The sequence below is a fragment of the Eumetopias jubatus genome, unplaced genomic scaffold, assembly GCF_037043125.1.
Source record: "Eumetopias jubatus isolate StellerSeaLion01/CBP00866 unplaced genomic scaffold, mEumJub1_p1.0 scaffold_6, whole genome shotgun sequence".
NCBI lineage: Eukaryota > Metazoa > Chordata > Mammalia > Carnivora > Otariidae > Eumetopias > Eumetopias jubatus.
Window position 1 is genome coordinate 130373430 of NW_028274812.1, and position 27921 is coordinate 130401350.

Sequence of the window (27921 nt, forward strand, 5' to 3'; positions counted from 1 at the left end):
TCTCAGGGGCTCCTTAATTCTGTTCCTACAGCATGCTGCAAAGTCACCCTAATACCACATCATAAAGAATGTGTGCGAATTAATCTTGTCCCTGTAATAGACGGTAAACTTTTCAGGTGCAGGGAACTTACCCTAGTTACTTCAGTAACTTCAGCCTACAGTATAACTTAGTGTCTAGACGTGGTAAGTGATCAAGAAATTGTTATGAATCATTAAATGAAATGATCACAAATAAGTCACTTCCCCTTCCAGTTCTTATCAGATGAAAAATAAATAAAAAATTACCATTATATATGATAGATAATATCCTGCCTGCTTAAGATTGTAAATAATATGTCATTTTCAAAATCCTCTTTGTGCAAGTTTATGTGTTTGAATGTTCAATTATTGAGGCGTATTTGGCACTTTTACCCCATTTTGCTTATAATTTCAAGTTTTACAAATCATAATTTCCAACTCATGTGTGTTTATTTTTATTGAGTGGTATCAAACTCCTCCTTATATTTGGTTTTTGAAAAAGTGTATAGAAACTTTCAAATCAAATGATTATAATGAAGAGCTTAAGTCAGTATCTTTGAAGATGCAACACTGGTTGGCATTTGAGATTTTAAAATGCAACAATATCCATTTGAAAGCAGTGTTAGTAACCTGTTGCACTCATATGTCCATTAATACCATGAGCTCGTAGAGTTTGGAATCACGTTGATTTGGTTAAAATACAGAATCAGACATTCATCATCAAGCTGATTTATGCAGGTTACAAAAATAAGAAGACATATATTATCCTTATTTTTGAGCTGGAAATAGTAGTACCTCTTTTTCAAGATTATGCTAGGCATTAGAGGTGATTTCTGTAAAGTGCATAACATGGCCCCTAGTAGCTCTAGTGTAATGTTGATAATGATGTTAGTGATGCCAGTGGTGGAGATGCTGCTGCTGGTGGTGATTGTGGTGGTGATGCTGCTGGTGGTGCTGACAGTGGTGATGGTGGTGGTGATGCTGCTGGTTGTGGTGACGGTGGTGATAATGGTGGTGATGCTGCTGGTGGTGTTGACAGTGATGATGGTGGTGGTGGTGCTGCTGCTGGTGGTGATGGTGGTGGTGATGATACCAGTGGTGGTGACAGTGGTGATAGTGGTGGTGATGCTGCTGGTGGTGCTGACAGTGGTGATGGTGGTGGTGATGCTGACAGTAGTGTTGGTGGTGGTGATGCTGCTGCTGGTGGTGATGGTGGTGGTGATGATGCCGGTGGTGGTGATGCTGCTGGTAGTGCTGACAGTGGTGATGGTGGTGGTGATGCTGACAGTAGTGTTGGTGGTGGTGATGCTGCTGCTGGTGGTGATGGTGGTGGTGATGATGCCGGTGGTGGTGATGCTGCTGGTAGTGCTGACAGTGGTGATGGTGGTGGTGATGATGCTGGTGATGGTGGTAGCCTTTCCTACCTCTGTGCCTTTGCATATGGTTTTATCTCTGTTAAATGGAGTTCCCCCTGTGCATGGACTATCATTCCCTCCTCCTTCACTTAAATCTTACTCTTTAAATGTGAGGTTTCTGTCTGAGATCATGTCCTCAGAAAAACAGCCCCTGCCCCCTCAAAGAAATGAAGTACCCCTATTATAATCTTTCTTGGCAAGCACCATGTACTTTTCTTTCATAGTAAATGTAATCAATTTCTTATTTACAAAATATGACCGTAAAATCTCCTTCAATGTGACTGTGGTCCAGTGTGTTCGTCTTATTTCTGTTTCCGCACAGCTTAGCACTGTGCCTGACCTAATTCTAGTCCCTCAATAAGAATCTGTTGTATGAATAACATGAAGACAGGGAATGACAATGACTAACAACTGAAATCATGGTGAAAGGGAAACATGGTTTCTTGAATGTAATTCAGGGAGTTGTCTGTAGTTCAAAGAGCATCCCCAAAGTGAGAACCATGTTAAGTAAGATATGGACTCTTTGCATTAAACAGTCTCAGGGCACCTGGGTGGTTCAGTCGGTTAAACATCCGATTCTTTTTTTTTTTTTTAAAGATTTTATTTATTTATTTGAGAGAGAGAATGAGATAGAGAGAGGGAGCATGAGAGGGGGTAGGGTCAGAGGGAGAAGCAGACTCCCCGCTGATAGCGGGGAGCCTGATGCGGGACTCGATCCCGAGACTCCAGGATCATGACCTGAGCCGAAGGCAGTGGATCAACCAACTGAGCCACCCAGGCGCCCCAAGCATCCGATTCTTGATTTCGGCTCAAGTCATGATCTCAGCGTCCTGGGATCGAGCCCTGAGTTGGGCTCCACGCACAGCAGGATCTCCTTGAGGATTTTTTCCCTCTGCCCCTCCCCCCTCTCACCTGTGTGCATGCTCTCTCGCTCTCAAATAAATAAATCAATCTTAAAAAAAGTCTCAAATAAAATATATTACTAAAGGTATATTGTTAAGGGGAAAAAAAGGAAAAAAAAGGAAAAAAAAATAGCAGAGAAATGAAGAAAAATAATTAAAAAGAGCCTCTCCTGAGGGTTCGTTTTTGGTTTTCGTGGGCTTCTGCAGGTGGAAGTGTCCCCTAGATAATGAGGGTGACTGAGTGACAGCAGGGCATTGTTGGGCATCGACGAATCCCTCGATGCTTTACTGTCTGAGGCCACAGTCACTGTGCAGGACAAGAAAGGCCCATAAAGATGACATGTTTGCTTGGCGGCTCCCTGTTGGGGCTCCAATGTATTACCTGGATCTAATTATCTCATCTCCAGCTGACAGAGGGGCTTCCAAGGAACCTTTCCATCACGGCTGCCTCAGCCCAGCTTCCAGGGGGCTGTCTAAAAGCTTGATATATTTTTGGATCCCCTGCTCATTGGATGAACAAGCTGAAGCAAATCATGTATTGACCTCAAAGCATTTATAAACGGTAGAACATTATATTCTCATCAGAGCCATAGGGGCAGTAAACTATAGTTTCTCTGCTGTGAAACATGGTTTTGCTTATGCACTGTGTTACTGGGCTCGTACCTAAACAATAATACATCATTTGTGGCACATGTCGCCTTCTTTATTGAAAGGCAAAACAAAGAGTTGAGGACAAAAATCATTACTTCTTTAGCAATTTTTCACAAAATGCTTTTCTTTTGTACTTGACACACAGATGGGACATTGTACTGTGAGGGAAATGATGTATGGTGGCGTGACAAATTTCATTTCCTTTCTAAAACCAGAATCAGAAGGACGCACAAATTTGGAAAAGTTGTGTTTCTTTAAAAAATAATAAAAAAATAAGTTTTAAAAAAGGAGTGGGGGGGGGCTTTCATGGGTCTCCCTGAGAAAGCATTTGTATGCTTTAATAGACTTGTCGGGTATTGATCAAAGTGCTTAAATGAAAATATTGGTAACAATAAACCAGGTCGTGCGAGAGCTTTTGTATCATCTTGGAAAGATCGCCTAGGACTGAGGCTGGAATAAAGAGTGTACTGCAGCCAGGTAGGAACTGGACAGACAAAGGCAAGCGACCCAGAATCAACTCCTTTGAGCTCAGGAAACGTTTTATGCGTGAACTTTCTGAGCAGTAGTAGAAATAAGGCAGCTCTTCTCAGTTCTTGCTATTCCTTCTCTATCCTTCCTTTTCTCTCTCTCTCTCTCTCTCTCTACTTCATCCTCAAATGTTTCTCAAAGCTTGTCAACCTACCACTTAACTTCTAAGTCCCTGGGGTGCTTCTTTAAATGCAAGGTTCCAGGTCCCACAACTGTGCTCCTAAATTGGACCATGAGGATGTAGGCATGGGGTTGTGCATATTCATACATCCCACCGGACGTGTTTCTGCCCTTTCAAATCTCCATGGGAATCACTGTCCACACGTCTCATCCCAGGCTGCTGTGAGAAGTACTCATGATGAATATCTAGCATGCAAAGGACTAAACTTCCTTTTCTGATTTCTTTCCCCTCAGGGACCCTTCCCCGCAGTGTCTTACTTTGTGACTTTTAAAAAGTATTCATAGCTAGGATAATTTATAGTATCCCTCTTCCAGATAAAATGGCTGCATTTTATCGGGATCTTTTTGTTCCTTAATTCATCGTTTTTCAAATTATGTTAGGCATTTCTTTTTTTTAAAGATTTTATTTATTTATTTATTTGAGAGAGAGAGCTTGTGCTAGAGTGGGGGGTGGGGCAGAGGGAGAGGGAGAGGCGGACTCCCCGCTGAGCAGGGAGCTGGTGGTCCAGGGGCTTAATCCCAGGACCCTGAGATCATCACCTGAGCTGAAATCAAGAGTCAGTGGCTTAACCGACTGAGCCATTCAGGCACCCCTGCATTAGGCATTTCGTTAAAAAATAAATAAATATAAGGTTTGAATAGGTTTATGAAATGATGGGTTAAACTCAGTTAAGCTTTGTGAAATATCTTGACCACAGATATTATTAGGGCCTTTAATATAGGTACATATGCTAGGAATCTTCAAATGGGGGTTTCTTAAATGCACTTGATAGGAAAATTCTTTGTCCTGAAGAATTTCAGGAAATTTGTATTTCAAAGAACAAACTGAAACATACTACCTAACTCATTTGGAATATTAAAGGGGAAATGGGAATCCTGGAAGCACTGTGGCAGGTGGGCTATGGCATAAGGAATGTTTGATGGCTCTTAAATGTTATCATCTATGTGACTTTATTACACTCACGGAGCATTCTGTATTTATGGAGGAAAAACAGTCTGATAACTGAGGAATGAAGAATATGTGTGTCTTAGTCCTTTTGGGCTGCTATAACAAAAATATTATACACTGGGTGGCTTATAAACAACAGAAATTTATTTCTTACAGTTCCAGAGGCTGGAGGGTCTAGGATAAAGTCACTGGGAGATTTGATGTCTGGTAAGGACACACTTTCTGGTTCATGGATGGCTGTTTTCTGGCTGTGTCCTCACATGGCAGAAGGGGTAGGGGAGCACTAAGCCCATTTATGAAGGCTCCACCTTCATGACCTAATTACCTCCCAAAGATGCCCCCCCCCAAATACCATCACGTTGGGGATTAGATTTCTATGTGTGACTTTGGGAGAGACATAAATATTCAGGCTCTAGCAACAATTTTGAGAATTTAATATTTACACCAAATGGATTCACATTATCGAAAATATTTTCTGGGCAGTATTGTATTTGTTAAAAAAAGAGTGGGTACCATATATCCAAATAATATGTCTATAATATTTAAGCTCGTATTATTCTCCTGTTATTCTTCAAACATTTTATCAGTTACTCGGATTATGAAAAAGACAACAACCTTTTTAAATACCAATATAAACACTAGTGACTTTGGGTGTATTTATCCTGTCTCTAGGATGCTTCTGCAAATCGGGAGCAGCAAGGATCTCAGTAGCTTCTAACCAGCTTGAGGTTATCATGGACTCTTTTGAGATTTCTAATAGCAAGGGAACCTCTTCTCCCTAACCTTTACAAATTCAGATGCAAATGAAATTTCCCACTGTAGTTTCTAGTGTTCTATGAATCCTCTGAAGGAAATTCCAAGTGCTGTAAAGGCAGCTTCACGGAGGATCTCAGCGTCTCTCCCAGAGTCCTTTCTGCAACAATGTTTTGTGACTCTCTAACTTGCCAAAGTCTATGTACTTCCTCTCCGATGTCTTCCTTTTTTCTTTCCTTTGTGCAGTTTCTGGCAGCAGCAGCTCTGAATCTCTATCTATGAAAGTTCAGTTACAACAACTGGTTAAAACTTCAAGAGGACTCTATAAGTCCTTTATATGAGAAAATACAGCACTATTTTTCCACTTATGCAAAGTTGTTATTAGCTATTTCTTCTGGATAGTTAGGGTTCATAGTTAGGGACTGACTCATGGTGGTCATACACAATGAAAACATTTTGCACCAGTTGATATAGAGAAACTATTTTTTGGAACTGTCAAAAGTGCATGGAATCAGCTAACCATGTTAAGAAACGTAAGTCATTGTTCTATTTGTGATGCAACACAATAAAATTGTAAATCTTTCATCAAAATTGAGATGACAAGCTGCTATAACCACTTACAATCATCTGTACACCATTCCCCCTAACATTTTTTAGTACATTTTATTTTTTTTAGAGTAGTTTGGGTTCACAGAAAATTGAAGCAAAAAATACAGAGTTCCCATATACTCGTGACCCAGCCTCCCTCACTGTCAAAATCCCACACCAGAATGCTACATTTATTGCAATCAATGAAACTCTATTAACACATCATAATCACCCAAAGTCCACAGTTTACGTTAGCATTCACTCTTGGTGTCATATATTCTACAGGTTTTGATAAGTGTATAATGGTGTACATCTACCGTTATAGTATCACATGGTACAGTTTCACTGCCCTGAGAATCTTCTATTCATCCCTCCCTTTCCCCGAACCCTGGCCACCACTGATCTTTTTTGCCTTTCCCCAAGTGTCGTATAGTTGGAATTATACAATATCTAGCATCTTCAGACTGGTTTTCTTCATTTAGTAAGAGACATTTAAGTATCCTCTGTGTCTTTTCATTTCCTTGTAGTGCTGAAAATATTCCATTTTTTTTGGATATAGCCCAGTTTATTGATCCATTCACTTACTGAAGGATATCTTGGTGGCTTCCAAGTTTTGAGAATTATGAATAAAGCTGCTGTAAACATCTGTGTGCAGATTTTCGTGTGGACATAAATTTTCAACTCATTTGGGTAAATTCCAGAGAGCATGACTGCTCTATTACATGGTAAGAGTGTGTTTAGTTTTGTAAGAATCTGCCGAATTGTCTTCCGAAGGATACCGTCCCATTTTGTGTTCTCACCAGCAGTGAGTGAGAGTTTCTGTTGCTCTACACCCTGACCGGCATGGGGTTTGGTCAGTGTTTTGGATTTAGTCATTCTAATAGATGTGTAGTGATACCTCATTGCCATTTTAGTTTGTAACCCCCTAATGCCATATGATGTCGAGCATCTTTTCATATACTTGTTTGCCATCTGCGTATCTTCCTCGGTGAGATGTCTTGCGCAGGACTTTTGCTCGTCTTTAATCAGTTTTTTTTTTTATTGTGTACTTATTGTTGAGTTTTAAAAGTTCTTTATATTTTTTTGGATAACAGTCTTTTCTCAGATATATCTTTGCAGTTATTTTCTCCCAGTCTGCAGCGAGTCTTCGCATTCTCTTGATCCTCTAGCATGTGAATCATGGCATGCTAATGGCAATGGAATATTTGTAGTGGTGTTTTACAGTTCTTGATAGAGTTTGAGGCACAGAGAAGGTTATGCTTTATTTTTGTCATTTCAATTTCATTTTGAAAGGAAAGATTGATTTTTTCAATAAATGAAAACCAAAAATATAGTGATTATAATTATCTCCAGTGTTCCAGAAAAAAAGAAAACTAAGATCTTAAATAACTTGAAGGATATATCCAAAATAACTTAAAGAGACTCTATTTCTTCCTTTAAATAGACTATATTTCTTCCTTGACTAAAAAAAAAAAAATGTGTGTGTGTGTGTGTGTGTGTAAACACATCTATATATATAGTCTGCAAGGCCCTTTGAAATATGGCTTTGCTCCACACATCTCAAAGCTAGAACTTTTGGATCCTACCTTGAAACGTGAGAGCATGTTCCCAAGTACACTATTTACCACAGTTTATTGCTTTAGGATGAATATTACATATAATCTTTCCTTCTTGTCATTTTAAATAAAGTATCTACAGTAAGGACCAGGCAAATGGAAAGAATTATGCCAGAATCTTGTGGATTGCAATTTTTTTCATACTCTAAGTAGAAAACTGATAGAATGGAATTATTAAACTAAGATTCATCTGAATTGGTCATTTTGGCATTGATTCTGCTTTAACTATTTGAAATAAGCTATCTTCTATCCAACAAATCTAAAAAAACCAGATGTGGTTTCACAACACACAAAAAAGATGAGAGTCAATGTTACGTTCTTTTCTGATCCGAGTTTAGAAGAACATTTCAACGTATGTGGCATATGGTTTCATGTCAGGCCTTGCAAGTATATTGATCACTAGGCACTTTGCTATGGCTTTTGCAGGATTTCTGGTTCCAAGTGTGCAAAATTTGCTTTCCACATCCATTTATTTTGGTGTCATGGACCACTGAGGTCAGGTATCTTGCCTCATCTACTCATAAAAGCTTTCAAGCCTGTATCAGCTGAAGTAGGACTGCATTATTTTCTTGGCTCAGTCACTTGGAAATGCCTCTAGCACCTGAATGGTCAACAGTGCCAAATACAACCTCTCTTTAATCCTTGCATAAAGGTGTGTATAAAGTCATTGGAGCTTTTCTCTTTTCTTTTTCTCTTTCAAGTTCCTACTTTACTTTTATCTTTGTCGCATTTATTCCAGATTTATTGTTTCCAAATGTTGCTCTTGGAATGCCATCATTGATTAAAATAGAAGAAATACCCTGCTTAAGAGTATATTTAAAGATGACTCTAAAAAATGCATTTAGTGTTATTTTTGCCATCAACAGGTTATATTTATAAAGTAAATGAAAATGCCATGAGCCTTGGCCAGAAAACACATGCCATTTGCACAAGTAGAAAATGTCTTTTCTTCTCTTTTTCTGTGTTTTTTAAATATTATAATGTGAATTTTCTTGCCTTATTCATGATCCAGCTATTTAGCTGCGTATGGTTCAGTTAAGATAAAATGTATACATATTGTTCTTTTATGTATCAGTTAATAAAAAAATTAAAGCCATTAAGACTGTAGCATTTAGACAAGAGAGAATGATATTTTTATGTCACGCTCAAAACCACATCTCTTTTAATCAACATCTGTTCTGTGTTAAGCTGCCTATAAAATCTGGTGCCCTATTGACAGTGGAAGATGAAAACAAACAAACAGGAAAACTACAAAAGGCATGGTATTAACATCAAAGCAGAAAACCCCTGTTCTCTTTCTTTGGCATTTGAAAAATATTTTTATTTTGACCCTAAACAATTGGATTTTCTCCCACTGACCTTGATTTTGGAGCTGTGGATTAAGAAGACTTGCATGTGTGCTAAAACCTGAGAATAGAGGGAACTGACAATGAACAAGGACCTGTTTAACCACATTCAACCACTTGCGATTGTAAAGCCTCTTTCATTGTTTGGGGCCATCGGAAAACACCACCACATTTGTTTGTAGGTTAAATTCATGCTCTTTGGTTGCAATGACGAGTACCATGAAGAAGGCAAAGCGATCCCAGCCATAGTCTTGTAACCCTGCAAATAAAGCAGTTCAGTAGTTTGGGATTACGGAGAATAAAAGAGAGAGCTCTCGGATTCAGATTTTTTTGTTTTGTTTTGTTTTTTTTTGGTGGATACTGGAGTTTCGGAACATCTCTCCTTTTTTCTCTTGTCAATTGGGAATGGAGATCTAGATTTATCTTAATACTTTATGACTAGCTGTATCTATACTAAAAACAAAATAAAATTAACACATGGATTGTCCCACATTAGAGTGTAGAATGTTGCTGATTATGGATATGTCCACTGTGTAGAGACTGTACTCATTAATGCCTGACATGGACTAGTTTGCTATTTGTTAATTAAATCATCAGCATGTACTATTAGCCAGGTGCTGGGTACAGAGGTAAACAAATTTCAGTCTCTGGCCTCATGTAGCTGGTGCAAGACAATGAACTAGCCACTAACCACCCCCACTAAGGGCAGCAACAAAAAAACATTTCTGTCCAGGTTATGGGAAGTTGTCAAGAAGATCCTTCCCTCTAATCATGATGTTTTTCAGAAGGTGGTATATTCTTGTCTCACCATATGACTGAGGGATTAGGGATTCACATAGGAGGTATGGGAGGATAAATTAGCCACTGAAGAGAATAATGCATAGTGAGCTTTTTTTTTTCAAAAATACATGTTTTAAAAAATTAATTTTCGTTTTTGAAGCTTTGCATTTCACTACCCATTGATGAGATTGAATCCAACTCTAAATATTTGCACAGCACTCCCCATAAAAGCCAGTGGAATCATTTATAAGGGGACTCCAAATTTGTTCCTCTTAGGATCACTCAATTCTAAGGCCATTTTTTTCTCCTTTTCTAAATTCTTCCAAGTCTCTTTTATAGACTTCTGTAGATTGCCAATAGGAAGGCTGTGGTGAACTCAGTTTTTTGGTATCTTTTTTGTTCAAAGAAATCCAAGCCTGGAGGAGAGCTGTGGGTGTCCATCAAACATAGGGGCGGGAGCACAGACCTCACAGCACCACTTCCAAGACTCTTTTCTCCTATAGTTTATGTCTTTTTTTTTCCCCTGAGATGAAATTTGTTCTTCTTATCTAGTACATATCTATTATCAACATGAATTTGAGAGAGAACCATGAAAGAAGAGCATTTTTGAGGCCAGGAGTTGTAGTCAGGAGAATCAGAGAAGGACAGAACACCTCCATGTTTTGTAGGGAAGTTGGAAGGTGGCAACAGAAGGGGAATAAAAGGTTGGAGGCATTCTGCATTGTTTTAGTCACACGTTTCTTGGATTTCGTCCTTGATCCGGATCACTAATGGACTAATGGTACAATTGAACTAGTTCACCCTTACTGATTCATGTTCTCTAGCTTAGTGCCATTAGGCAGTGAGTTTGGGTGCTATTGGAATAGTGACTGAAGAGGAGAAAGGAGGAGAAGTATTTCACGGACCCTTTAGAGTCACTGGTATGGGACCCATAAAAGTCACGTATTCAAGACCAATAGCTGTAACTGAACCAACTGCACCAATCCTTCGGGATTTTTGAGCTACTTTTTAAAATCACTGACCTCGGAGTTTATTGACTTCCGGGGGCATTGGAGTCATGCTCTGGCAGCTGCATTTACATTGTTCATGGAGGGTGATTCTGAGGAGCCACTCAGCCACAAAGATGTTTCTTTGTGAGGTGTTTATTTTCAGATCTTTCACATAAAGCTCCAAGTTTGAAAACAGAAGAGATTATTTTACTGTAGCTTTTTTTTTTTTAATCGTAAAAGGAAAGGAATTTAGTCCTGTGAAGACTATAGATACAGGTAAAAATGCAGATAAAAATAGATATAAAGAGCATAGGTACGCTAAAGGTGAAAAATATCCAATCTGTGTTCAATCTGTGTTTTTCACCTGTATATAAAACCCAGAGTCCTTCCCAGCTATTCTGAAGATTATTCAGATTATACAATTCCTCATTAATAAAGGTTCAGGAATACTTAAAGTCAGCATGAATAGCAAAAAGCCCCTAGTGAAACAGGAACCACGTACCCACTTATTTCTCACTCATGCAACCCACTTAATTTTTAAAACAGCTTATTTCTCCTCACTTGTTTCCCTGCCTGCTGAATTTCTGTCTCTGCTGCGTTTTCTTGATATCTTTTCTCACTTCTTTTTTTCTTTGTTCTCATTAATAAAACAATGGCTATTAGGCAGCCACAGGATGAGCAAAGCTTCACAATCCACATTAAGAAGGTATCAACAATAGTAATTTTTATAGGTGAATATAGTAAAGGAAAATGCTACATTGATGCATCATATGTATAGTGTGACAGTCTGTATATTATATTGTAGAAATTCTTTCTCATTTCTCTCTCTCTCTATATATATATATATTTATCAGTATGCATATTTATAATAAATGGATAAGCCTATGCAAGATTATAGCACTCACTGGGTGAGAATACCCAAGAGTTTTTCTCTCTTAATGGTACTCAGATAAGCCTCTTTCTGAGGTAATCCATTTTCCTTTGTGCTATTTAAAAATAAAACAAGGTACATTTTTAAATTATGCACATGAAGGCAATATTCCGGGGGCTGCTTAACATTCCGAGGGGGTTTCTGCGATCCACCCTGTCATTGCCGTTCCTGCCCTCTCTCTGCAGTACAAGAAAATACTGTTATTTACCCTGGGACACAGGTGACTGAACTTATAAAAATCACTACAAGACAAGATGTATTGAGGCCTGGCATGGAATGACAAATTCTGGTGAGGTTCACCAAGAAGAGACATATTGATTCTTAAATGATTAATAAGGAGAATATAATTGTATTTCATTAAGATGGATGGGATTTCATTTAGTCTGTCTTCTCCCTTTCCACTTCAGATGCAAAAGGAAATCAAGTCATCATCAATGGCACCTCGTGTTAGCCTGCCATGGCAACAAGCTCATTGATTGAGTAAAAGAACTTTCAGATACACTAGCTGGTCTTTAATGGGCTGCTGAAGGCACAGATAATGCTGCCAAAAGAGCCGACCGAGTTTCCATGGATATATAAAGAAAGATTGGAAATTCACAGTGAGATTTCTCAATAGTTCCTAAAAGAGTTAAGCCCTTTTACAAATCTAAGAGTGGAGTACAGAATGATACCTGCTCCATGCATTTGGTTATATGATTATAGCTATGAAATGGGGGAAGGGGGGAGGATTTGTCCTGGAGCGTGAGCAAGTCTCTGCATGAGCAGAGTGCTTTGCACTAGGACTTTATTAAATTACACTTGTATCATAATAATAGCTAAGGTATTTAGTATGTGCTGGATTTTCTTTGTCTGTGCATCACCTCCATTACTTTGCAAAACAGCCCCCAGTACAGGGAAGTGTAAATATCACCATTTACTGATGAGAATGTTGAGGTTCAGAGTGACTTCCATGTCAAAAGGGTCAGATTCAGCCTTGAACCCATTATACTTTGGTCCTGTTTTTATTTATTTTATTTTTTGTATTTACATATATTTAAATTTTATTTTATTTAAATTTGATTAACATACAGTGTATTATCCGTTTCAGAGGTAGAGTTCAGTGATTCATCGGTTGCATACAACACCCACCACATCACATCACGTGCCCTCCTTCATGCCCATCACCCAGTTACCCCATCCTCCCACCCACCTCCCCTCCAGCAACCCTCAGTTTGTTTCCTAGAATTGAGTCTCTGATGATCTGCCCCCTCTCTGATTTCATCTTATTATTTTTTCCCCTCCCGTTTTTAAAGTAACTCTCGGTTTTCTTGCAAGGCCTTTTTGCATGTGGAAAAAAACAATCTAAGGGCAGCAACGTAGTGATTAAATGTGTCTACTCTGGAGCCAGACTTCCTGAGACTAAGGCCAGCTCTGCCACTTAACAGTTACATAAACTAGTGGGTTCCCTATGTTTGTATGCCTTCATCTCCTCATCTGTGTATTGGGGCTGTTGCCAGGCTTGAATAAGTTAGCGTCTACAAAGAGCTGTGGATGCACTGTCTCAGTGCATGACACCTAGTAAGCGTGCAAGACATATGAATGCATGCCTGGGTTGGACAGATGCCCAACAGGACAAGCTCCCTGTGACAGCCACATTTCAAGCCTAGTTTCCCCTGTTCCAAAGCAAATCCTGAGGCCAGGCCCAACTTCAATATGCAGGGGACATACATTCTGTCCATTGCAGGTGGGATGGCGAGAATATTTGCTGAACAATAATCCAAACTATCTGATGGCTTAACTTTACAGGACTTGTTTTTGTCTTCCATGAAAGTTAAAAAGGAGTCACCATCACAGCATATGTGACAGATACATGGAGATAAAGCACGTAAACGGCTCAGCTCCATGTCTGGGATGTGGTAAATACCCCACAAATGTGAGCTCACTATTGTTATTACTACAGTTATCATGGAGGCAACAAAGTAATAGATCAATCTAATCCAAAATTCTATTTCATGAGAGAATCACCACATAGAGCCTCTATGGTTTCAAAGAACTTTCAAAGAGTTAGCATATGATAAGATATACTCAGTGATGAAACTGAACAGAACAAACTCTGATAACGTGAGGATGTGGACGATATTTGGAATTCCTCAATTATCATCGTACTTCACACATTCGAAAGTATAACTTGATGGAGATGTTCAGTACATGAAATGCTGATGAGCCCAGCCTGTAGTGAAAATGGACAGTTTTCCAGATTCTCTTATAGTGTAATAATAAATACAGAAGTTTTTTGAAGCAAACATCAAAGCAGCACAGAAATAGTATAATTATGATGTTAAAAGTATTATAAAGTCATTAAAAATGAGACAGAGAGAATGAGAACACCGTGTATGGAGTTTTACTAAGAGGGAAACTGAAGCAGGGAGAGTGGATGACTCTAGTTAGTGCTGAAGCCAAAGATCCCTTTCCACATCTGCACTGTAATCCCTGTGGTTCGGTGCTTTGAATGTCACCATATCCAGAGGCAGAATCTGTGGGACTACTGGATTCTGCCTTTTGCTTTATTTACAAATAACTTCGGAGATCCTGATTCTTCTTAATGAGCCCCTGGGAACCGGGAGGAGTAAGAAGCAGAGTAGCTGGCATTCTAAAACCAGCGCCCTGAGGACTGGAGGAAGGTGCATCTGGATAGAGACCAGGGGTCTTTAGCATTCCCAGTGGCTGGGCACTGTGCAGGAGTCTTAAGGAACTCCCAAATAACTCCCCAGACCAGCAACTGTGCGCCTGACCTCGGAAGAGGGAATGAGTGACACCGGGTGTTTATCAGAGAATGAGGGATGTGTCTGCGTTCAAGTGTCTGGCAAAACAAAGACAAAAGGAGTTCACAATTAGCTCTAAGTTCCTATGTTTGGAAAAGGCATTCACTTATCAAGTGAGATGAAACTGCTCGCCGAGGGAAATTTGTACCAGCATGAAATGCAAACTGTGGTCTGGAATTCCCTGAGGAGGGAGCGCTCACACCATCCGCCCGGTTTAAAACCCATTTGGGCAGCAGAACGGTGCTTGTGTCAGACTTCAGGGTGAATTTATATTAGGCAACGGAGAGTGCACTTTTTAATAAAAATAAAATAAAGCTTAAATGGCACAGGAGTCTTCTTAGATTTAAAATGGTTCCCATAAAGTAACTTTTGATGATCTAATTGGAAATGAATCAGAACATATAGATTAAATTTCCCTGAAAAACACATTGTCTTTTGTATATTTTTTATTACATTTTCATTTCTAATATGCTGAAGTAGGTTCCAGAAAAAATTAAAAAGAAAGGAAGGGTAACGGAAACATGTATTCAGCTCTGAGCATGATGTTGTTTCATAATATTTCCAGTAAAAAAGAGAAATTGAAAAAAACTAAGCTGGTATGAGTCTTGTTATGCAATACATCCTGGGGACTTTGTCCTTGAAAACAGGATGGATTTGAATTATAACAGCAAAACAAAACAAAAACTAGTTAATGTATAAAATTCATGTGCAATATTTTTAAAACATATAAATGACCCTCATCACTGAAGGAACATACTTTCAAGAGATTCATTAATACAACAGCATTTTTGAATACTATTGTATGGTAGATTGAGATATAATTTCAACTTGAAACCAGGTTTTGAAGGGTAAAATAATGCTCATTAGAGGAATTTTCCTAATAAAATAATAATCATCAAAGGACTTTAAAAAGAGAGCCTTATGAAAAAGAAAACGGGTGTATCATCAATATTAACAAAATGTTGACTCAGTTAAGGAGTACTATACAGTATCTCAGGTTATTCCATAATGAGCATGTTGTGTTATCTATTGTTATCTCTGTTTTATAGAAATGGAAATCTAAGTTTATGGAGGTAAAGCAATTTGCCCAGGTTTGCATACTAAGTCCCACCTCACGCTATGACCACCCCACCACATGGCCTTTCTTTCTTGACTTAGTCCCTTTGTCTTTATTTGATCAGAGTATAAGCTTTAGCAGTTTCTTCAGAAAAGGGGCATGGAAGGTAAATTATTGAGCTTTCCATGCATGAAAAAATTTTATATTGCCCTATATGTGACGGATAATTTATCTGGGTATAGAATTCTAGGTTGGAAATCGTTCTTCAGAATTTTGGAAAGCGTTGTGCTTTGTTTTCTACTTTCTATTCTACCATTGGGAGAATTACAAGGACATTCTGATTTCTGATCCTTTTTGTGTGACCTTTTATTTTTTCCTCTCTGGTAGTTTTTGGTATTTTATTTTATTCTACTGTTATAATTTCATGGCAATACATCAAATTGTTTATTCTTTTTTAGTCTTTGTCCCAGGGACTTTGTAGGCTTTTTTAACAAGAAAATTTGTGCCATTGACTTCTGGAAAACATTATTTAACTGTCTTGTTGATGATTTTCTCCTTCCTTCCTTTTTTTTTTTTTTTCTGTTCTGCATGTTTAGAAACTTTGTTTTTGGTGATATGGGATTTCCTGAGCTGGTTCTCTAATATTTGTCTTTTATTCTCATATTTTCTATCTCTTTGTCCTTTTTTTCTACTTCATACAAATTCTTTGTCTTATAATCCTTTTATTGAATTTTTTTCTTTTGACTAATTTTGTATAGACATGTAAAACTTCTGAGAGTTCTTTTTTTGTTTGTTTTCTCATTGTCTCTTCTTAATAGCATTCTGTTCTTGTTTCCTTAGATGCCATATCTTTTTGAATTTTTCTGGGGGTATTAACAATAGCTTTTTTGGGGGGAGAGATTTCTTCTTCTTGCACAACCTAATTTTCTCCAAATTGTTGTTTTTGTCTTATTTGTATCAGTCACTACTTTTATGTCAATGTTTTTCCTCTAATGTCTATTAAACTTTATGATTTATTTTTATATCTTTAAAAATTAAGATTAAATTGGAAACTGTGATCATACAGGTGGAGCTTGTCAAATTTGAGAGCCACTCTCTTCGGGTCTTAGATTCCTCAGTGAAGACTCCTGCCTGGATGATACAGGCCTGGCTGCTCCTCTTGGGGGAGGGGGACACATATTTGGTGTGTCTGTATTCACTTATGGCTCCATGTTTTCAGCTGTCAACTATCAAATCCACTATCATGGTGTCTTATTCACCCAAACAGAGAACTACTCTGGAGACTAAATATCCAGTGTTCAGTTAGGCTGAGAAGAGGGAGAGAAGTCTGACAAAATGTGGTGGGAGAGTGGTATTTGAGGCTGGACTGCTTCTGAAGCAGCATTTAGTCATTTCTCCTTATTTGAAAACAATTTCTATAAATTTATAGAGGTACTTGCTATCCCAAATCCCTGAAACGTTTGGGTATTCTGTTCTGTAAATTTTATTTGTTCTTAGCTTTCCTTGTTGCTGGCTTAGGTTTGATTTAGGTTGATCTAAGTCAAATTAGTCATCCTCAGTTTTCCAGCTTTTATGTATGTATGTCCGTATCTATTTATCTATCTTCTTATTTATCTATTTATTTTTGCTTTTGGTTATTTCCTATTCTTTTTGTCCTTTTAAAAAAACAATCCCTTTACTATAATTTTAGTCGAGTTTCATAAGATAACAAAATTAAATGTATATGTTCATATGTCTTTAACTATAATCCTGTTTTTTTTTAAGATTTTATTTATGGTTGTGAGAGAGAGAGAGTGCATGAGCACATGCACATAAGCATGAGTGGGGGCAGAGGCAGAGGGAGAAGCAGACTCCCAGCTGAGCAGGGAGCCTGATGTGGGACTTGATCCTAGGACCCCGTGATCAGGACCTGAGTGGAAGGCAGACGCTTAGCCAATTGAGCCACCCAAGCATGCTTACCTGTAATCTTGTGAACAGGTTTATGTCCTACAGTTAAAAGAACTCTTAAAAATAGAGAGAAAGTGGGGCACCTGGGTGGCTCAGCTGGTTGTGTGTCTGCCTTTGGCTCAGGGCATGATTCTGGGGTCCAGAGATTGAGCCTCACATCAGGCTTCCTGCTCAGTGGGGAGCCTGCTTCTCCCTCTCCCTCTGTTGCTCCTTCTGCTTGTTCTCTCTTGCTCTATATCTCTCTCTCAAATGAATAAATAAATCTTTAAAAAAATAGAGAAGGTCCTCTTTCTGTATCAATGTATCTGGAGCCATTTTAAACATAGACTTGTACATGGTTGGTGCCCAAGAAATGCTAAATATTACATTGTATAAATACTCAGGTAGAGCCTTAGTCTACAACAATTTAAGCTGAGATTTGATAAATGATAAAGGAAAATAAAATCATGAATTAAGTGAAATAAAATAAAAATTTTCAAGATACTACATGTATCTCTCTGATATGTATTATTTGTATGAATAAAACACCTAAAGTATTGCAAAAAAAGAAAATTTGATTAGGATAGTATATTGCTGAAAATTCTATATCATCAAATAAATTGTTTCAGATTCAATATTACACAGTGAGGATTGTTTTACAGGTTTGTAGAGCTCCCACACAGATTAATACCTTGCATAGTAATTATCAATTCACATACCAGTTGCCCACTAATCTTTGCACTTTTCAGATCAGTGACCATATCTTATTCATATTTGTAATCCTATCACCCATTTGCTGAGTGAACAAATTGGTGCATATGTGTAATCAGTCTTCTGATCAGTTGTTCAATACTTTTCTATGGAAACTGGGTGGTGTTTTATATAGAACTCAAGATATACTTAACTTTGTTACAGAAATCCCACAGAGAGGTACACCAATATAGCACATTTAAAGTGGCTGAGTGGCTTTAAAAGTCCTCAATTCAAGAACACTGTGGAATAAGTCATAGTAACCTTTCCATAATAAGACTGCTCCTAGTTGCCTGGGATTAGGAAGGTCCACTCTGATTAGCTCTCATGGTCTACTTTATTGTCACTGTTGAAATGTAAGTAGAACAAACATCAAAGAAATTATTGATGTTGTTCGTTTTTAATGTTCTTGTGTTTTTGGCAGTTTTTCTAATGTATATGGAACAACAGATGTACTATCTTTGCATTTTAAGTATTTTAAATATGCAAAACTATGTGAGATTACAAATAATTTTCATCTCCCTAGAAAAACCTTTATGGCTAAATCTATAAGTGAAAAAGGACAGGTAAAAATATGGTTGTCCTTGAAGAAAGAGGTTCTATATAGTTCTTTTCATTTTCTTTTAATATAGCTTTAAGATGGAACTTATTTACTTTACATATGTTCATAAAATGCTTTAATGATCAGTGAAATGATGATGCTTTATCATTAGAGTGGATCCAGTTTTCACTGAGAACAATTAAAATGTTTAAAAGTATATTTACTCTTAAAGTGTATGAGGTTTTCCCCCTTCTGTCACTTAACAGTGTTAAGAAAGTACAACATATGGGCTTCAAACAGGGTAACTCTTTGATCTTGGAACTCAGAGACTGGCAAGAGTTAGAGACCAAATCCTCTCCTTTGGTGTTTATCCCTTGCTGAAGATTTTATTCCAAGTTCAAGTGCTGGAGTAACTAGATCATTTTTTCCTCAGGACTCTCACCATGTCCCCTCCTTGTGTTATATCACGACTCTGGAATTACAAAGGTTTTTAATTAAGGGCAGCTCAGTTTATCAAGTATTACTGAGCTGAGATCTTTGTGCTAACACTACAAAAACTATAGAGAATTATAAACCAGGAACACCTTTGGGGTCAGCTGCTCCCTTGTCCATTTCTGTTTCCGTAGAACTCAGCATAGCACGTGACACAGAAAGTACCTGATAAATATTTGTTAAACCAATACATAGGTTTCTGACTCCAAGAGATTTGGGATTTCAGTAGGAAGAGAAGCAGGAAGTCTTGTAGGAAGTTAGAGTCAGAGCTCCAGGTAGTCTGGAATGGGCTGAGAAGTCTTTGCGGAAGACTCAAAGCTCATGGCAGCCACTTAATTTAGCAATCCCCACTTCCTTTGGACATCAAAGTCACTGGAAGAAAAAAAATATTAGATAAAATATTAGGTAAGATATTCATCAAGTGTCCAAAGTCTACTCTTCAAGAAACAAACAAAAAAACCCAAAACTAGCATTTTATGTATGTATGTATTTATTTATTTATCAAAAACTACTATTTTAATGTAATTGCTTAAAGGATGTGTTCAAAGGCATCCCGCTCAGAAGTTGCTGGTTTACACGATAAAAAACACAAAACAAAGCAGATTAATCATATATAATATAGTCAGCGTCATCTCAGCTACGGATCAAGCCCGACCTGACTATCAGCTCCTCGAGGGCAGGGATGCTTTCTGTATGTTTCATTATTTTGTTCCAGCACCGTGATTGGGACGTGATGGCCCCTCAGTGATCTGAACTGGTGTGAAGGAATGAAACTTCATTGTGTTCCTGTGTTGTACTAGATGTCCTAGTCTGTTCGGGAAGCTATTAGAGAATACCATAAATTAAGTGGTTTATAAACAAAAGACATTTATTTCTCACAGTTCTGAAGCCTGGGAAGTTCAAGATCAAGACACCAGCAGAGTCAGTATATGACAAGGGTCCTTTTTCTAGTGAATAGACAGCCTTCTTTACAGTATCTTCACACTGCGGATGGGGCAAGGGAACTTTCTGGGGTCCCTTTGAAAAGGCACTAACCCCATTCATGAAGGCTCTGCCCTCAGGGTCAAATTACCTCCTAAAGGCCCCACCTCCTAATATCATCACATAGAGGATTAGGTTTCAACATAGGAATTTGGAGGGGTACAAAAACATTCAGTCTCTAGCATTAGGTGTTTTTATAGCTACAAAACATTTTTGCACTTAATGGTTGTTCTCTGAGAGTCCAAAAGGAACTGAGGACCCACAGGAAAACCATGAAGTTGGACAGGTAGGAGTTTTATAAACCCACTGCAAAGTGCCCCAATCAGAGTAAATAGTTATTGAAGCTTAACCCTTTCTCTCTTTCTCTTCTTTACATAAAAATAAGGTATTTTCACAGCAAAGAAAGAGGTCGGTAATGCGGCATGGGCCTTTTGTGGGTGTGTTATTATTGTATCCTTGGACGAACACTTGGGTTGTTTTGTTCCAAATTCCCAGTGCCAGGACCCTTTCAGGTGAATCTTATCCTTAGATGCATTCATTGTCATAGGCTGCAGATCATGCATACATCACATCAAAAAGGATCAAATACTGTTCCAAGGAGTAAATGCATCCGTAGCTCTAATAGCCAAGGTGAAAAGTATTTAGCATCCCGTAAAGGCCCTAAAGAGCTAGGCACAAAGTGTGTTTGCAGGATAAGGATGAGTCTGAAGCTCTGGATTAGAATCTTGGCCATGACCTGGACTTCTCAGCCTTTGTTCTAGTAATTTATGATTTGATGGCCATGTTTTAATTACCTACAAAATTGTGCGGATACTCTGTGCTCTGTCCATGCCTCAGAGGTGCACAATGAGGAGTAATTATGTGCAAACAAAGTTGCCGAATGGGCAGTGGAAATGGGAGTTTCAATTATTTGTTAACAACCTGTTTACCAATTCTCTGGTGTTTAGTATTTTTCGGGCTTATGAGGTTCCTCACTGATGGCTTCAGGCAAGAAACCAACAGAAAATTGATGGAGAGGATCGAGACTGCCCTGGACCATGGGCAATATTCTTTCACTCACGAGTGTGCTTACAACCCCTGAGTTTTAGCATTTTTAAACACAGGTGCAGAGCTTCCTGCTTGTTTGAGCGAGGAAAACACTTCATTTGGTAAAAAAATGTGATTCTCATTTGAGTGAGGGTTCTTGGCTTGACATGGCATGAGTCTCCCTCAATACGCACAGAAAAAGCAACAAAAAACAACAACTATTAAATCAGCACAGCCCACTCAGGCAGTCATTAGTCATGCAAATGATTTGTATCTCAGCTTAGACAGGAGCAGATTTTATGCCTAAAGAATGCAAATTAGTTTGAACACTTTAATTAAGACCAAAGAGCACCATTAAAAAAAGAAAAAGATAGCCATTATTTAATATAGAAGGACAGTGCATACATATATTATTATTCCTAGAAATAATACACATGATATTTGAAATGCATAGTCAGTTCCCTTCTAAAATTTAAAATGCTTTCCATAGCTTCTTATATTCGTATTTGCCATCTTGGTAAATTTGCCGGGTTATTTAGAGGTATTATTATTTCTAGTTTACAGATGGCAAAATGGAGGGATTGAGTGAGCTCTTTGGAATGATACCATCCATCAGAAGTCATGGCACACATAGAGAATATAATCCAAGCTATTTGATTCCCAAATGAATGTTCGTGTGAATAAATAAAACACGCAAAACTAATGTATTTTGGCAGCATCAATAAGGGTATTTTTCTCTTTGTCAACAGTGAAATGTGTCAGTAGTCCACGCTGCGTTCCAAGGAGACAGATTACTCTGTTATTAGATAATCTAGGTTCTTGCTGTTCTTCCAGTTTTTCTTTCCCCATCATGTATAACTTTAGGATATGTTAAGAGATCTCAGTACTTCCGGTGGATAGTAGAACGCACCCAGGCTTGGTAGTGTGTTCGCAAAGCCTCGTCATGCTTATTTTTGATTTCTGGAAGGGCCAGTGTTCTGCACTACTCGTGAGCTTGGAGTCAGAAATTAGCCACATAGCCCTGGTTTCAAACCTTTTTTCCAGTTTTCTCTGTTTCTACTGTCAATCAGGAAGAAAACCATGACACGGTTTCCTAGTACTCTCTTGCTTGAGAATAAATGCATCTCTTAATCCTGCTTTGGATCCCCTCTCTCCATACACACGCTTTCTCTTTAGTCAATAATCCCTTTTATTGGTTACAGTGCCACTACACTATTTCAAGCTTTTCCACAGCCAAGCACAGCTGCTCATGTAGGCTATTGATTCCATATGTTAGCTCAAAATTGTATAATAGTCTCTTCTAATAGTTGCCTTTGGCTTTTCCTCTCCCCACTCAGAAAAGTGCCCTCTGCCCCTGGCCTGGCATGCCAGTAACTAGAAATGGATCCTAATTATATCAACCATTCTTCACCAAAAAGCCCCAATAGCTGTCATGTGTTGGAAGAGCTTACTGTGGTTTTGGCTTACGTGGCTTCTTGCTGCTCTACAGAAAACACTTCAAGAAACCCAAGCTAAATTTGTTGGTAGGAAGAAAGTATTGCAGCTATGGAAGATTTAGAGACCTCTAACTACAGGGAAGTTTTCTGATTAAATTAATATGTGATCATTTAAGCATCTCTTCTTCTCGTTATCTCCATCTCCCTCCGTGCTCTTCTCTCTTTCAACCTTGTTACTTTATTTATAACTGTGAACTGCATATTGAAATTGTACATTAAGAATAGCATTTACCCCCAGGAAGATAACTTGAACAGCACCCCGTAAGTGTCACCTTTGAAAGTTTTATGGAAGTTGCAAGTTGTTGCACACAACTTCACAGCTGAAACAGTCCAGAATGCAGGCTTTGCCTCTGCATCTCTGGGCATCTGAGTGACCCAGAACCTCAATAACCTGGATCCCAGAGAGCCTAAATGACATCTCCTTCCTGTGCTCCAATAGCTTCCTGTGTTATAGTGAGCAACAAAACAGGTCCCCTCTTGCTCTTTGAGCCAAGGTTGCTGACAGAACAAGACACGAAGTCTCAGTGGGTTCAGGATGCTCTGCTTATCAGACATAGAAAACAGAGTTCTGGTCTCTCATAGCAACTTTTCAAAATGTACCTCAATGAATGAAGCATATGCAACTTTCCTAGGCAGATCCCAGAGTGAAAATAAACCAGAAAGAGGTGGGGCATTAAACTGAACGCAGTTTTGCAACTTGGGAACCTGGTGGTCTCTCAAGAGTTTAGCAAGGTTTAAGCAACAAAGCCCCAAATCACAGAACTTTGAATTTTTTTTGGCCTCTGCCTCCAGTATCTGAATCCGTGTCATAGGGGTTCTTCTTCTGCTATACTCACTGCTTCTCATATATAGTTCTGTTTCATTTCATATTTATATTACTGACAAATTCCCTGCACATTCTGTTTCCAGTCTCGTGTCTCCATAGTTAATCATAGTGGTGAGTAGTCGTATGAATCTTCCCAAGATATCCCATTGACCATGCCACTATTCTGCCAAAAACCTCACACTTTTCCATTGGTGGCCACGGAAATTAGACTAGTAGAGTGTGTGTTTGTCTGTGAAATGTGTGTGATGGAAGTTGGTGACAGGTTAAACAAATTGCTCCAAGGAGACTGTGTCAAGTGTAAAATGTTGGTAAGTCTCATATTTTATCTGAATCAGGCTGTTGGTTAACATTTAAATCTCCAATCTTTGGGTAAAATCAATGTTCCCAGAAACGGTGTCTTGTTTATCCTACACTTTTTTTTTTTTAAGATTTTATTTATTTATTTGACAGAGAGAGACAGCAAGAGCAGGAACACAAGCAGGGGGAGTGGGAGAGGGAGAAGCAGGCTTCCCGCTGAGCAGGGAGCCCGATGTGGGACTCGATCCCAGGACCCTGGGATCATGACCTGAGCCGAAGGCAGACGCTTAACGACTGAGCCACCCAGGTGCCCCTATCCTACACTTTTATCCCTGGTTCCCCCCCACTCTCTCTTCTCCTTCCCTGCACCAAATGCACAGACTTAGACTTGGAAAGAAATCTGCCTCACATGATGGCCAAAGCTCTATGCAATTTGACTAATGGGGGGGGGGGTCTTTGGTCTAGCCACCTATCTCATTTGCTATCTCTTGACCATCCTATACAAACCCACAGTCTTGCCCGCTCATTTTATTTCTTTGACTCTGCAGTTTTACCATCCACCTATAAATAAAAACTATCTTAATTACTAAATAAGATGCTTTTCATCCTTTGACATTTGTTTTCTTAAGAATATTTGCCAAACCCAAAGTGTTGACCAAACACTCTTAAGTGGACCAGACTTCACGAATTCCTCAGACATCTGTAGATTCTCAGCCAGATGAATGCACCCAAATTCTCAAAGATTAACATGGATTCCATAATGAAAACACATTCCAATCCACACTTTAATTCCCATAAACAAATCATTGCCTTGTGTCTGCCACTGTGCTGCCATAGTCCATTTTGAAACTTCTAACATTCTTTTATTTTCCTTTGTCTCCCTCATTGGGGGGTAAAGTGATCAACCAGCTCAATTCTTGGCATGTGATAAGTGCTTAATAAAGACATTATGGAATATACTGAATGAGTAATAACTATAGTGATAATCATAGGGATGCATTTGGAAGGCTATAGAATGTTTCAAAATTTGGGTGTGCCCAAGACCCACCTAGTTTTGGAGTCATGAAATTAGAAATTCTATCCGCAAGGAAAGTTTACAGTTTGATGAAAAAGAAGGCTATTGTCGATGGGACCAACCTCTAGCTACCTGTTAGGTAGCTAGCGGGTTGCATGACAAATATGTCAGACTTCTAAAAGCAAAAAGACACCAACCAAACCAAAGTGCTCTTTAAAGATTTTGGGGTAAATAAACTGTTGGAATATATATTTTCTTCCTGAAGAAAGAAGAAAAATACTAATCTTGACCTTTGTAATCCATCATCCTCACTTCCAAAATATAATTTGCTTTGGGTTTCTATAGGTTTTTTCCACACAGTAAGGTAATTAAGAATCCTGCCTTTTCAATTTCAGAGAAATTTGAATTAAGCATTTTATGAGACCATGTGGGTACAGTTTGAATCTACGAAAGAAGGAAATTGAACATTAAGCATTAACACCTTGCTCTTGCTCTACCACACCTTCCACACCGGGCTCGCATACGGAGAACACTTGTGATGGAGTGCCAACTTTTTGTGCCGCTTTGCATAGCCAGCTTACATTTAGGGCTCCTATTAACTTGAAAGAGAGTTCCAGGTGCATTCAAGTTCTGCTGAAGAAATGGAAATTTGGAAGCTTTATTAGTAGCTTAGACCATTTTCAACTCACGTGAGCAAGAGATGGAGAAAAGTTATTAGAATTTATTTTCTTCTTTTTTTTATAACTGCTGATCTTAGGTCTGAAAACCACATATAATCGTGGGTGCTTAGACAAATGTGTAAGGGCTATTTCTTTTGCTGTGACAAAATAGTATGGGTCGCCCATTTCTTCAGCAACATAAGCTTCCACTTGACTTTAAATCAATGTTCATATAAGTGTAAAATTTTAGCTTTTTGGCTCCCAGATAACAGAAATGCTTTGGCAATAAGGAGCAGAAAAATATTCTAACAAGTAAAAATGGAGCATTTGTTGGAACTCTACAGAAGTAGCTCACAGAAGCCTAGGATAGGAGGCGAAAACAGAAACAGGAAAGTTGCATGAGCCACACAACTGTTGACCTCTCTCTTCTTTCAATGTGTATTGGGCTCCTTTTTCTACCTCCACTGGGGAGTTTCTTTCTCAAATATATGCATATGCAGTTTTAATGTAGCTACTATGGTATGATGTTCACCAGGTCTCTTAGTTCAAGGGAACAGAAAGACCCACCCACTATTCCTTTGTCTCCAATCCAACCTTATGCTCATTTCCAACTTATGCTCTGAGAGATATAATGTGATTGGTCTAGTTTGAGTCAAATCTCCAACCCTTGTCAAACCCAGGAGGAGCAGGGCTATGTGGTACAAATATGGCTGCAGGAGCTTTTGTTTTTCTTCCTTTTTTTCCTTTTAAGGTTTGTGAATGTCTATCCTACAAGGTAATAGGTGCCACCAAGAAATATGCGCTTTGCCTAAACAGGAATGCTGTAGATGTGAACTAAAACCCATTGGAGTCCAGTGAGGCAAAAGAAAGCGTTCCTCCCTCCTCCCAAAGGCCTTTCTTTTCTCCTTTTTTATATCTCCCAGTATCTCTGTGTGCTGATGCCTTTGCCTTTCCAGACTGTTATCCTCAATTCTTTTCTCGGCTCCCCACTGTCTTGTGTTTCCCCTTTGCTTATCAGTGGAAATAGCATTAGACCAGAACAGTGATTCTCCAACTTGAGCTGCATCATGATCCTCTGGAGGGCTGGTTAAAGTGCAGATTATTGGACCCCATCCCCAAAGTTTCTGATTCAGTAGGTTTGGGGTAAGGACCCGAGAATTTGCATTTCTAACAAGTTCCTGGGTGGTGCTTATGCTAATGGTCTGGGGACCACACCTGGAGAACTTTGGGACTAGAGAGCAGAAAGGAGTTACTACAATTCAGTCTCCTCACTACAGCATCAGGTTCATCATCTACAAGTCCTGGTTGAGAAACTACTGTATTAAAGTCGGTAAATCTAAAACATGTTTCCAGGTCTCAATAATCTAGCTAGAGAAGTAGGGCCTAGTGGTCTTTAGATGATGGCGTTAGTTGGGCTATTCTTGTCATTGTCTTGAGAATCATACCTCTACTAAATCAGTTCTTTGTTTTCACCTGTAAGCAAGAATGATAACCATTGTATCTGCTCTGCGGAGCTGTTGGGAGGATTCAAGCTGGCAATACATATGTAAATTTAAAAGTGCTATAAAATATGAGATATTATGGCTTTTTTTTTAATATGGCTTGTTTTTAATGTACTTGGAGTGTCTTAGTATGTGGGACCCATGAATCTTCCCCTAACAGACAGGCTTTAGTTTATATTCCTGCCTCCTTGGCTGTACTTCCTTAGGAGAATTTTGGACAATCCATTAGCATTTTCCAGAGTTGCTGCAGCCCTGGGTTCTTACTATTTTCACTCCTCTTTCCAATTCTCTAGTCCTCTGAGATCTTGGTGTTGCATGAGTTGCCAATTTTCCTTTTGAACTACTATTTTGCTTTCTTCTCTGAGTTGTCTCTACACATCAGCCAGAACATCTTTCTCTGACACAAGTGAGGCCATATTACCCTCCTGCTCAAACCCTTTCAATAGCTCTCCTTTGCTCTTAGGTCTACAAGGTCTTGAGTAATTTGAATCTTGCCTTATTTCTCCAAACTCATTCTGTACGTCCCATCTCTTTGCTCTTGATGACATACACAGCTACCATACTTTCACCATAACCAATTCATTCTCTACTTTTGGGACTCAGTTCACTGTCACCTTCTCGGATGCTTCTTTCTATTATATCTCAATTTTCGTTTCCTTTATAGCCTCATATAATTTGTCTTTATTTGCTTTCTCTGTTTACTTATTTTTTTTTCTAGCTCCCCTGCTAAACTATAAGTAGCCATGAAAGCAGCTATCCATTTAGAGAATTCTTTCAGTAGCCATGGTAGCCACTCAGTACAGAATGAAGCAAAGCCTGAGTAATCCTCTCAAAAAATGACATCTAGATGATCTCCTTGCTTCTGTTTTGTTTTTACTTCTTCTTTAGGAAAAAACAGCCCAATAT

The 27921-nt window shown here is 38.7% G+C and overlaps 1 pseudogene; it reads left to right on the plus strand.

Annotated features, from left to right (window-relative positions):
- The first annotated feature begins 867 nt into the window (after positions 1-867).
- Positions 868-27921, plus strand: part of LOC114223882 (protein PIMREG pseudogene) — a 120850-nt pseudogene continuing 93796 nt past the window's right edge.